Source organism: Ischnura elegans, chromosome 5, assembly GCF_921293095.1.
Source record: "Ischnura elegans chromosome 5, ioIscEleg1.1, whole genome shotgun sequence".
Classification (NCBI taxonomy): Eukaryota; Metazoa; Arthropoda; class Insecta; order Odonata; family Coenagrionidae; genus Ischnura; species Ischnura elegans.
This window is the reverse complement of record NC_060250.1, coordinates 18,854,496-18,868,504: the sequence shown is the minus strand read 5'-3', so window position 1 is coordinate 18,868,504 and position 14,009 is coordinate 18,854,496. Positions and strand designations below refer to the sequence as shown.

The following is a 14,009-nucleotide window of genomic DNA, read 5'->3' as shown; positions in this document are numbered from 1 at the left end:
TTCTGAACCATGTGGGGCTCACCAGAAGGTTTTTTTTGCCTTTTACATGACTCATTTTGGCAATTTGAAAAGGAAGAAATCAAGAAGAGGAACCATATTGTGGTATATGTTAGAGGAAGCCACGGAACACCAGGCAGTAAAGCTGTGAATGATAATCATGATATAATGTGATCACGATGCTCAAAACACTGCACAGAAACATTAGTATTAATTAAGAAAAAAATAGAGGTTAAATCACAGCCTACCAGTGGCGTAACTAGGATATGCTTGTGGGGGGGGGGGGAGGGAAGGCCTGGGATGGTGAACCCCCCCTCCCAGGGAACTCGGAAATAGTTTTGAAAAATGACGTGCCTGTAAATAAATTTTACACAATTTTGGCACTAAACTTTTAATTTTAAGCAGGTACAGTTGTTACATGTGAAAACTAGACAAATGTTTAAATTTTTTTTAATTTCTCAGAGGCTTTGTGGATCTATTTCCCCATCCCCATAGTTACGCCACTGCAACCTACCATCGAGCATAGGTTGTTAACCCTGCTATCCTAAGCGCCTATAGACTACGACAAAACTTTGTGGCGTCTATTGTACTAGTTATCGTTTGTACTCAAGAAATAACTCAAGTCTTTCCTATGCCAAATTCAAGAGACTATCCGTAAACGGTGTAAGAAATTCTATTACTTGGCAAATAAATAATAGGCATCCACTGCGATTGTACATGATAAAATTTTCTTTACGAAATAAGCTCTAATGTCTTTCAAAACGTTAAAAATTGTTGTGTTAACGCTATTTTTTAGACAGAAAATTATTCTATAAGCTTATCGTTGATTGAATGTGTCCCCCTATCATCATCCTGTTAGCCCTTTGCTCGATGTCTCCAGGGGGACATATTCCTATTGTGGCTGGTCCACGGAAACGCCCTCTGATGAAGGGCTACTCTCAGAATGGCCGATCCGCCTACGCTGCAGTCATGGAGACAGGCCGCAAAGCCTCTCCTATATTATCAAAGGAGCTCCTTATTTTTAAGGGATCATTACAGATACGACCCAACGTCCTCACTTCTCGAATCGTCCTCACAAAATTAACACAACAAATAATGTCCAAAGACAAAAAATAGATAGAAATTGAGATACCATCATTCCTGAAATCGAAAAGCGTGAATGAAATCTATTGTTTGGACGAAATAAAAACTTCGTCATCATAATGAGCGAAAATTACGTACAAAAATCAAAGGTAAACGATAAACAGGTTTTTCTCTAATTGGTGTCACCTTCCTATTCGTTCGTGGAAATAAAATAAATCCAATGCAATATGTAATTTAATTTACGCAGCATCAAATGCAACTATACATCATATGGTGATTATTAATGTATGGTGTAAATGAGAGGCATGATACAACGTTGTACTTGGCTAATTGTAATTTGTACTGAACGAAATACTATAATATCACCCTAATAGACCCCTCGACAAAAGCATAGATGCGAAATAAGGCAAATTTACGAACTGAGGCAAATGAGGTCAATTATTTCAAGACGAGAGAATTACAACATGGCTAAATGGCTCAGGTAGATGCAAGAACAAAATACCTGGCAAAAAATTAGAACTCTTGACGGAAAGCCCCCGTATTACACGAGGCGAGAATCGTACGAACTCTTCAACGAGATGACTTAAATTATATCGGAAGGACTGAAATGTAATTGCTTCCATGCCATAGCATCCCCGAATAAAAGCATCGATATGAAAAGATACGCTTCCATTAATACACAATCAATATCACCATAGCAATGTTGAATTGCGCTACAGGTATATGCATGGACCATACATCATGCAATAAAATTGAACTCATTTCGTATTACTTCATTACAGGTACCGTATTTCCGCGAATGGCCATTAGGGACAGCTTTGTTTAACGATTTTCCTTGAGAATAACTGTTTAATAGACTGTTTAGAAATAGTATACATCGTCTGTAGGCATTGGACGTATTTTTCATTGCAATTATGGATATGAAAATCGTCGAAATGATCCGACTTCATTGTTGGTTTTCTCGAAAATTCGGGCCCTGAGTAACACTTGTTGGAATAAAAACGCATTCTGCCCATTCAATTGATATTCGAGTCATAGAAACGCGAGAGGAATGCAATAATAACACCTTTTCAATTCCTACCAATAAAAAAATCGATGCTAAAGAGGAACGATCGACGAATATAGAAATATGCGATTAATACACGAATTTCAATATTGCACTGCGCTACAGGTAGACGCTCAGAGGGCTCCTCCCCCTCGCCTACCCCCCTTTCCCAGAATTGCCTCTCGCCCCCACCCCCCACCCTCCCAACCACCCCACCCCAACCCACCCCCTCACTCCCGACAACCAATTACTGCAAATGGGAGCGCCTAAGGGGACTTTTCCTGCCCGCCAGCCTGTCTCTCATGGATTTTTGCGTCTCCCACCTTCCGCCTACCACCGACCGACATCATCGGGAGGCAGGTCCGTCTCCCCTCATCCCTCTCCTCCCCCCCGACACTCTCTCCCCGTTTCCCCTTCGCTTTAATATTATTATTATCATTAACACTCATCTAAGGGATGTATTCCACGAATGACATTCTTATAAGGTGACACGAGGACACGAATGTCATTATAGTATCACAATTCTAAGATTGTATTGTACCTATTATTATTACCCACCCTCTATGCCTCCCTTTCCCAAGCTGTTTCCTTCACTTACCTGGCGTTCTTATTCGTAATGTACTTCCACATATGCCCAAAATACTTATTACTTGGTCTTTTAAGGGGGAATTTTAGTTCAAATTTACCTACCATCATACAGGGTTATCTTAAAAGAATGGTGTGGTTTTGGATCATGAAAACAGAATTACTTACAGTTTATGATTTTAATACTTCGAATTCGTCGTCTCAAATTGTTTCTTTATATAATTAAAAAATTTCAACGTGTGCGCCCTCAGACGCTTGACAAGACAGCAACCCGGTATCGACATTAACTTAATCCCAATGAAAAACGCCATGGGAACCAGTGCTTAGCGTCTCATTCGACGGAATAACCATGTATTCCTCCGGAACCTTATGGCATGACCGATCCAACTGACGCTTGAAGCTCCCTTCTCCTGCTCTTCGGTACCACTCCTCGCTTCTCACACCATCCATCCATCTGTGCTCCATTCTGGAGTAAACAATTTACAATACAATTAATGTGATGTATTATAAATTATTTTGTTTCAATCGGTTGTTATCTCTTCACGGTGCAGTCATAAGTCGAACTGGATTATATTGATTAAATATAATCCACCACATTATTTTTTCAACACATTTTTTAGCGCGCTGATTACAAAAATTATTCCAACTTAAAAGCTACAAGTTATCAAAAAGATGATTACATGACGCGATATTATTTCCCCTACATTCTAGTAAGTACTCAAATTGATATTGATATTTTGTGGTGGCAACCGAAAGCTTTGACCATTGGCAACATGATGGTAAAGAATGAAACATAGTGGAGAGAAACCCGGATTCGGCATCATCCAGCTCATAACTAAAAGCACCAACGAAACCACGGCTGAGCCGCACAATCAGGGACCAAAAAACAGGGCAACCGGACAAAAACTGAAAAATATTGAGCACCACCCATAATAAATTTTGAATGCGACTCTCCGTGAGAGCGGACACACGTATTTATGTCCCGAGAGTTTTGTTTGAACGTCATATATTTTTTTCTACAAAATTCTCAGTCTAACCGTTACTGCCTCTTTCGAGCAAAATATAGAGATTTTAAAAATATTTCCGTGCGTTATATCATATATGAAAATTTCGACTATCTTGCCAGATCAAAAACATGTTATTTTCATGGCTCGCGAAAACGAAAGCGAAGTCATAATGATTGGATGTGCGATTTGCATTTCAGAACTGAGCAATTCCGAGAGTATCATGGTGTATTCTGTCACTCTGAATTTAGGTCCTCTTCACGAGTTTTTAGAGAGAGATTTTCGCGGAGACGTCATTCAAAATTGTTATATCTACCGGTTTTTAATTCTGAATATGAAACGAGCGCCATTGTTACGATCGGAAACTCGGCCTTCTTCCGCAGGTCGCAGGCATTATCCAGCATTTTCATGAAATGTAGATACGCTCGAGTAGGGAGGATCACAAAAGGAAACCACGATATAAATCAACCTCGATGAAATGGTAAAAGCATTTCAAAAAGTAACGAATGGACCGTGAAACAATGGGATCATCTCTCACTAGATATCTCACCAGTGTTACCCGAGAATTAGGACGCAATTGACCACCCATTGTTAGTTTTATTCCCTTTCTCCCCCATTTATCAATGACTTGACGAAAACGGGGAAAATAATTTGTAACGGCAAGAAATTATTCCCGTATTACGCCGGAGATATTTTCTACACCTACATGAACTAAGCCTTCAGGTAGCAATTTCCCTAGATTTTTCTAGGAATTATTGTCAATAAAAAAATCCCTCTCGACTTAAGGAAAAACACCTCGAAATCATCATCACTTCTCTATTAATATTAATGGAGACCTTCTCCATTCCTCTTTTTTATCATATTTCCCCTCTTTTACTGAGCTCACCTGTGGATGGAGAAATCATTGTGCATGGTACGCCCATATTCGCTGTTTTAAAACCAATATATTGCACACTTATTTATACGGGAAAAATTCCCAATGTTTGAAGAAAAAGTATCATGACAAAAAAATTACCTATCGCTCATACTGAGCAGAATCAGATTCTGTGTTTCATCACTCAGAATAACCTACTACGCGAAGAAAAACATCACAGTTAAAGTGGAATCCTTGGCAAATTCGATGAGCCTATTGGTTTTATATTTTCATCTCGTGATTAGCCCCAAAGCCACTAAACCGGAACGTGACTCGCGAATAGTAGTTTGCCGACCTCTGTTCCACAACACCAGCCATCGATACTCATCACAAAGCCCACACACCCACCCCCTGGCATTTCACCACGCTCACACAGGAATTACATTATTCCCCAGGATAGCGAATAGGGATGCTACTTTGTTTATTATCCCCTCCAAAAACGAAACACGACGCTTGATTGGGCAAGTCCATTAGTGTGACTTCGGAAGCCCGCGCCCGCACGCCCGGGTTTATGTGTGGGTCGAAATCTTGCATACATGTGGCCTCTCCCGCTTTACGTTTGAACTTGCATGTGTTTAGCTCGCCGTGCACTGTGGGAGGGAGGAAAAAGTGTGAGGGGCAGATAGGTGCCCCATTCTACCACATCTCTCCCATCCAACCCTGCCCCATTCTACTCCCCTACTCGCCCCATTCTATCTTCCTTCTTTCTTCCTCCACGCGCCTCCACAACTCCACCATCTCTCCCGATCTCTTCCTCCCCTACTCTTCCCCTCCTCCCCTCCTATCTCTCCCTCTCTCTCTAGACGCCATCTCGTCCTCCACCACACTCCATCTCCATCCGCCATCTTGTTGATCGATAGCGCCACTCCCCCCTCCCGAGTCTGGTGGTGAAAAACTGTGTCGACTTCAGCGAAATGATGGCGGGGGATGAATGCACAAGTGGGCAGGTGGGGTGCGGAGGGAGGGGGGTTTCGGGCCACTGTGGTGTGGGGGGAAGAGTGAGCGTGTGTGAGCGGGGAAGATGAGTTTGAGGGAGGAGGAGAAGATGGTGGAGTGGGTGAAGCATCATGCATGGACGTGGAAGGGATAGGAAAACCTGGGCGTGGTGTCGGATACTCGGAGAGAGAAGGGGGGGAGAGAAGATTTCAGGCAAGAGGAGAAATGAGCGAAAAAAATAAAAAAAGGAGAACAAAATTGAAAGAGAGAAAGTTTCGACCGGTATTTTTAAATAATTAAAAACATAGCTTAAAATCTAGAAAGAGGGTGTGGGGAGGAGGATAAATAATTGATACCTCGAACTTTAAGCCACGCTTGACTGGTTTACTAGCCGCTTTAGAGCAAGAATGGCTTCGCCATCGAAAATTGTGTCTATGTGTGTGTGTGTATATATATAACTGCGTGAATCAATACGAATGACCTACATTAAGGAAAATGCCGTATTTTAAACTGATAATGTGCGATGCTATCTCCTTGCAGAAAAATTATCGCGGCAAAGGGGTGGATAAAATCTCCACAGCGTCGTCTGAAACCAAGCTCCTTTAAATCCGGTGATGATGTGTGCGCCCAGCTATCTCATTACCATTTTATCGGCTCCAGAAAATAATTATCTCGCTCAACAGATAAGCTCACGCAACGTGTAATCGCGTACTGGGATGAAGTAGATGCCTGTGAACCAGGGCAGGCATAATGCCAGATCTTGTCTGCAGATATAAAATCTTTCTTTCATTAATAATCACTCAGTACTATTCACCAGAAAAATAAATAAGGGACTAAAAAGTGGGACTTGGATTTAGCAAAGAATCAGTACTGATATTTTCATTGTGATTATTACGTGGTTTTCAGCAGTATTTCATGAATAAGCTGCCATCGAAAAGTCATACCTCCCTAGGTAACTATTTCTCAAACAATAAATGAAGGTATAATTGCTAGATTTGCTGAATGTGCTCCAAGCAAAACGGATAATTACACATAATAACTGCCTAAAATATGTTAAGAAGGGTGTTACCTCAATAATGCATTTTTAAACAGAAACATTTTATTACATTATGATATAATCATTTCAAATACGGTATTTAAAGAACCAAATTCTTCGGCATCCAAATATGCACTTTGAGAGGCTAACACTAAGTTCATACTGCTTCTGAAACAATATAATTTGAATAAATGAGCCATAGAAATTTTATAAGTAATAACTGTTTAACTTTGGGAAGATGTTTGTGTAGGTATTTGGATATCATACACCACATAGTTATTTTATAAAAGCGGCAGATTAAAAAAAAATACATAATATATTTCATCCCATGTAACAAGATCTCTCTAGTCCGATCGACAATGGATCTTCATTTTGGATAAAATTCGTTCACTTATACTACAAACATTAAGAATTTTCGTTTTGATAACAAGGTGATAATTTTTACAGATGTCTGTCAAGGTTTAATGCTTTGAAACATTAAATACTTATTTTGAATAATTCAGTCTTTCTTCCACTCAATTTAGATTAATGATAAACTTATAAAGATTTTCAAAGAAAACTGTCACAACAAATTAAGCAATTTAAGCTCAAGTCACTCTTCCTAGGAATGAAGTAAAAAGCTACCCAGAAATGTAGCTGCAGGATTTCAGAATCCTTGGGTACTCGAAATCAGTGAAAAAGCAATCCCAATCATATCCTTCAAATGGAGTCGACAAAAGGGTAATGTTAAATCACGATTAAAATCATTTCCTTCGTGCGATTACTGACATGTAGTAGCGTAGCAGAGGCGTGACTTCCTCTTTATAGCGCTTTGGTAAAAAACGCATAATTAACTAGATCCATATTTATGTTTATGTACGTTGATTGAAGGCTCCTAAATCTGCAGATGGAACACCTCATTCCGCTAATTTCATCTCCAAATAAATAAAAATGACTTATTATCACACCTCTTTCTTTGAGGAAATTGAATGTGGAACAATTTTTATACAAGTTATAACCAATAATACATGATGGCTTGAAGCGCGATAAATAGAAAAAAGACAACTCGTAATGGCATGACGGAAGTCTTTTTTTTTCACGGATAAAGCAAGGTGTTTACTTATAATTCATCATTTAAATAAACAACTAGAATTCCTTGTAGCACATATAAATGGCCCAATTCTTTAGCGAGTTTCGGTAAAAAATAAGTACTCGAAATATACTCCATAAAATGCCTAGGTCTCAGAATGTCCAAAAATACATATATTTTTCTTCTTTAAAGACAAGTGCAAGTTTATTGAAAGCCATAAAAATATACTGTATAAATTGATCTATAAAATCAATCAAACAAATTAAAAAATAATCGAGTGCTCCATAAACACCGAATTTACCATATTACTGTTAATATCACGTTCTTAACTTACAAAAAGAATCAAGAGATGAAGAGAAGTGGGCATTTAATTTTAGTTTAACATATCAAAATCAGAATATCAAAACACCGCACTCCCATTTTTATCTGGCCGTTTATGATTTCATTTGAAAATCAAATGACCTGGTTGGGAAGAATTATTCAAGTTTTCTGACCGCTGGGACTAGTTATTTTTACCCAATAAATGACTGCCAACCACACACAATAAAAGGAAGTACCATAAAAATGCTGAATCATAATTGATTTAAATACAAAACACTCCAAGCTAGTTCTCATGAAAAAAACTATCGCACCACGAACAATAATTATCCATGAATACCCTTAAAATAACCCAGAAATTCATTCCAGCGATATGTCCTTTTTGGTTACTCGTTTTTATTCAAAATACTATTAAATTTTCGTTAAATGGATATTTGTTGACAAGAGCGTTAAGTGGACACAGACAGCTCGAAAATATTCGCGTACCTCTGTTCACTCGTTAATTCTGTCTAAATTATTTTTCTTTGTGAAGGCTTCCGCGATGAGTGATAGATGCTCTAATAGTTTTCAGGTGTCCACCGCATCCTTTCACCCATGATGATGGTAGTTTCGCTCACAATCTCGCCAGCATCTTCAGGTCAGAAGTGGACTCGGCAACTGATGAGCATGCATGGACCGCATTCGGACATAAGATCGCCAAGGAAAACAGACACTTCCCAGGGTTGATTATAGTGAATATAGAACGCGCCATAACGCCAAAAAACTTCAATAGAGAAGCCATCTACCCGCTCCCCACACTTGGAAGGGACATTTTTTTACGGTAGCAACTCCCAAAAACCCGAAAAAAAACCTCAGCCAAAAACTCGAAACCAAATTCAGATCAAACCAGGCTGAAAAACGACCGCTACCATAAACACTTGGTTGCATATAAAGAAGCCCATTTTCCAGCGAACTCCACTTCTGATCTGAAGATACTGCCGGAATTGGTGGCGAAACAGTCGTCACCTAGCATGAAACCACGCGGTGGTATACCCGGAGCCATGAGAGCATATATATTTTATCTTCCGTCCAAACTTCAAAATATTAATAAACGTTTTCTTCTTTCTATCACCAATGAAACAATGAGCGATTTTTCAACGCGTCTTTCCCTATGCAGGAAAGAAATCTACGGTTCCACTAAAAATTCTATCACACATGGAACTCGCACCCCTTTCTGTCCTCCATACTTCGCGGACACAAGCGAGCCGAAAACTTGTCATGACGCGGAGACGTGACGGCTTTTGCATCAGCGGAGGGTGCAGACGCGAGACCCCCTCACGTTTGTGAAGAATTGTATGAAGAGGCGTCGCGCGTTGAGCATGGGAAAATGTCACTTTTGTCGGTCAAGGATGGAAGTGATGGAAGATGATGCTTCCACTCGTCGGCTGACGTCACCGCAGCTCTGCACGGGAGATTCCCGGGCTCGCGTGCCCTGCCAACCCAGGCCGCACGAAGAAACCCGTGCGCTACTGACACACTTACACGCTCCGTTTTCCACCACGCGACTTGCAAAAAAAAAAAAAAAAAAATCGCGGCTCTGTCGTCTGCACGGAAAAGTTCCTAAAGGCTGGGATTTGTAAAGTGCAGGGGATAATTGTACCCTCGTTATGCTAGCCTGGACATTTTCGCAATTTTCCTCTCTCCTCCCCCTCTATCCCATCTTCCTACACCAAACCCTCGCGGCGGAAAAGAGACTGCTGCGCAAATATAAGTGTTGATGATGATACACATCATACTTAAACTTGGCTTCATTAGCGAGATGGAATGACTCGCTGAAATGTACGCGCGGGGAAATTAAATTATTCATCTTACAATTTCCCATGCTATTATGTCCGTGGTCGAATGCCGGGAAGGAATTAATTTAATTTAATGATTTTGCTCACTCTGAAATTCTCGCTGAATTTTCAGCCGACACATTATTAATATTTATTTCCGCCAATGGCAAAGCACTAAGTCACAGCACGCGGAATATCAATATTAAAAAAAACTAAAAACATTTTTTTTTATTTTATGCACTGAAAGCAACTTTCAATTCGAATATTCAATGCTTCTTTTTTGCACGAATTCATTTGAATATGTCAACTATTAAAAGAGGATTTTTTTCCAACGTGGTCGGTCTGATGCATGCATTTATTGAATAACACATGGATGAATATTTTAATATTGATCTTAGTGATTTCCTATTTCGTGGGCATTAAATTTTAATTGATGGTCCCAATAACAATAACTACTTGATAACTTTTCCTCATGCACGATTTGGTATTCTTCTTTCAGAGTTCATTTTTCACTTTATAATAACATATTTTTCCATGAGATACCCATCGAAGCGTAGATCATTCCTTCATTCATTATTGGCAATAGACCATATAAATGGCAGCCATTAGCATCACAGACTCATATTTTTCTAGTAATGTTATAATTTTAATTGCTTTTAGCAATAATAGCTATAGCATTATAGTGTAAAGGAAAGCACGAATATGTTAAAAGTTATGAAGACAAAATGGGCAAAATTACCGATAAATAATTAGAAAGTACTTTTTTGTGTGCGCAAGTGTTTACTTTGGCCTCATGTTTTAGTTATCGATACATTTATACCCTTTTATATTTAACTAGGATAATTAGCATAGTAAAAAGAATTCACCTGCCCTATTCTTCGTCTGATTTAATTAGTTTCTCATTTTATATGTGAACGAAATAGCATCGAATATCACCAATACTTTGCAATGAATGGCAAGTCCGTTAGCTACAACGAAGCCAGATTATCTCTTAGTGGTCAGTAATTGCATCCAAATTTTATTTATTCTGAACACTTACGGGAAATTAATAGTTTTGTTACATTTGAGATGTGATTTGAGCATTTGCTTATTAAATACATGCTAAATCTCTGGAGCTACGAAAAATATTCCAATTTGAATACGTTATTGAATATGAAAATACCCCATTAATACCTTAATAGACCTTTGACTTCATTAAATGTCATCCAACATAAGCCCATCGAACTCTTATTCTCATCTCATAGCCTTCACCCCCTTCCCTCCTTCTGGCCTTTCACTTTGACTTCCATTAAGACGTGAAGCACCCAATTTCATTGTGCCTTCAACCAATTTCGCACCTATTATTAAATCCTTAAAAAATCTTTCCACTTACACGTTAAAAGGTTTGCCATTTCCCTTTCATCCCGTTGAGTTTATTTTATCGATCCTCCTTCACAAACACAAACAAGACCTCATCCTCTCAAATTTAAGCATTCAAAGCTAGACATGTACCTAATAAATACTGGACTTCAAATCTTCTATGATTTAAATGCCGAAAATATTTCAATACTTTTCATAATTCTTGATTGAATTAATTCTTTGAAACTGCTTTCCAGCCATTTAGAGGTTATTTATTTACACCACTGCTATCGCCATGTTCTCCAAGCCTCCAAAATTTCCAAAAACCCAATTTCTGTATTTCCATTCCCTTAGATTCTCGGTCATTCAAAATTACTCATAATTGAAGGCTAGGAATCATATGATAATTACATTTGTAACAACTGTCACACACAATTTTTGCGGCCTTGTGTCGTAAAAACACTGCATTCATACCATAAATCACATTTCTTTCACTAACATCTTTCATGATACCCTATGGAAATTTAACTCGAAAAATCTTTCCACGTTTCCATGCCTAATGGAACGGGGAACGAATTCAGCTGCCTTGAAAAAACGCGTTACATATCAGCGCAGGTTTTTCGAGCCTCCAGATGAGTTAGGATGGTCGCATTAGAGGTAGAAGCCATAGATGGGAGTTGGTTCCTCTTTCGCACCTTCAAACTCCCTACCTTGCCAGTCATAACTCATCTTGCAACTTCTACTCCATCTTGCTATCGCATGTTACAGCTGCGTAAATGCATTCATGTATCACCTCCTTACAATTCAAATTTAAAATCTCCTATATTACAATCCTTTCCACTTCGGACACATTTTTTTTTCTTACTCATGATTCCTGCCTCAACCCAGCAGGGGAAACATTTCTTGCCAAATACAAAACAGCTCATAGTCCACCTTCTATGAAAAAAGATGCCTATTTGTTTTTATTAGAATTAAAAGGCAACGGAAAAGAGAATTTACCACATTTTAGCCTTCAAAGAATATCAAAAGAATGAACTGCAAAGTCGGAACTCCAATTTCTTTAATAGGAAAGTGTATTTCAAGAAGTCAATAATGATTTCATTGAACTATCTCTTATATGATAAAATTCTCCAAAAAAGGTCAGGTTTTGTCTCATTTCCACTAAATATCAATAAAGGCAAATTTTAAGTCATCAATGTACAATGTTCCCATTCAGTTATAACATAATTTTCAATAGCAAATATTTATCCAAATGTTTAAGCAAAGATACACTCATGCTTTGATTTGAATGGCTATTTATTTAAACTACTATTTACATCTCTAAATATGCCACTGTGAATCCCCAAATATTTTAACAAAGACAATTATCGACGGAATTCCTAAATAGTCTTACCAGAGAAAAATATGTTTATCCACCAAAAACCCCTTAGCATTTCAGTGCAACATCAAACATGTGGAGTTCATCTTTCACAATCCTTACCCCCTTATTTTGTCCTGCTGCACGCGAACTTGTACTATTTCCTTATTATCGGTATAATATACGGTCAGCACGCCACACGAAAATGCACGGTTCACCCAGGTATTACCCTATGAGCATATTGGTGCGCAAGTGACATTTATATTATTTTGTCATAATATCGTAATTTTTCGACTATTTTCAAAGTTATAGAGTAGACTATATTGCCACTGCAAAATTATAAATGCTTTTGTTATTCCATTAATTGATTCATGTTGTATTTAGTCGAGTTTTTTTGAAATTATTTTTTTTCAAAGTCATCGACCGAAATTCAAGATTCGCGCCTCACACGAGGGCGCGTGGCATATATGGTACTTCTGCTAGTAAGCCCTTATCCAATTCCCAACCCCTCACATAAACCCTTGCGATCTTGACGTCAACCCACGGCTGCCGCTGCCAACTCTGAGAGAGACGCCTTCAATAATCCACGCGCCGTCAAAGAGGAGGAAGGAGGTTCTGCGGTGCTGCGAATACGAAAGACAGACGATGGGCTTGATATGGTCACGAGGAGGAAGGTAAGGTCTCAGGAGATGACGGGGGAAGGGCACTCCATTTTGCGGCCGATGGAATATGGGCGTGCATGACGGACTCCAGAGGAAGGGACCGCCAGCGGGACGTCACCTGAGGTTAGCGATATGGCCTGAGGGTTTATCGGCGTCTTTTTTTGATACGCTTCCGGTTACCATGGTGACACGAAGGCAACGTTGGGCAAATAAAATTACCTCAGAAAGGCGCTCTGGAATGTTTCGTAAAATATTAATTGTTATCCAATCTAAGATACGACATTATATAGTCATAATTTAGTATATTGACGAACGGCGAAATATTATTCCGAAAAAATTCATCAGTGTTTTTTTGTATCGTATAACCCATCTATGATTCTGGATCACCCACGTGTATTTTGACAAGGTCAAGATACAAAAATGGCAAATAAAATATACAGCAAGGTTAAAGTCATAATTTATTTTTTTTCGCTATCAAAGGCTATTCCTATTCCTAATAGTTCTTTGGTTCTATTAAACTATGTCTTCATATGAGCACTGCTTTACATTTTGATAATAATTGCCCAGCAGTTCCATCACATCATATATAAGACAGCTTGGGCTGAGGTCAATTTTGCAAATATCGGGTCCATTCTCTCCCAAACTAAAACCTTAAACCGCAATATACTGAAATACTACTGAAGGATCCTCTTAAATAAAAAAAAAATATATTACCTATAATCAAGCAATGATTTACACCTCACCTCTACCGTTGACTTCTAACATTTTTCTCCATGAAAATCATTTCGCACGAATACACAAAACTTCTTGACGTAAATGCTAAATATATTTGCCTTATACTTTACACTAAGG

The 14,009-nt window shown here is 38.8% G+C and overlaps 1 protein-coding gene across 12 annotated transcripts in view; it reads right to left on the bottom strand.

The window, feature by feature from the left end:
* LOC124158546 (disintegrin and metalloproteinase domain-containing protein unc-71) overlaps nt 1-14,009 on the bottom strand; it is a 967,603-nt gene that overhangs the window by 483,207 nt on the left and 470,387 nt on the right. The gene's annotated exons all lie outside the window — the stretch shown is intronic.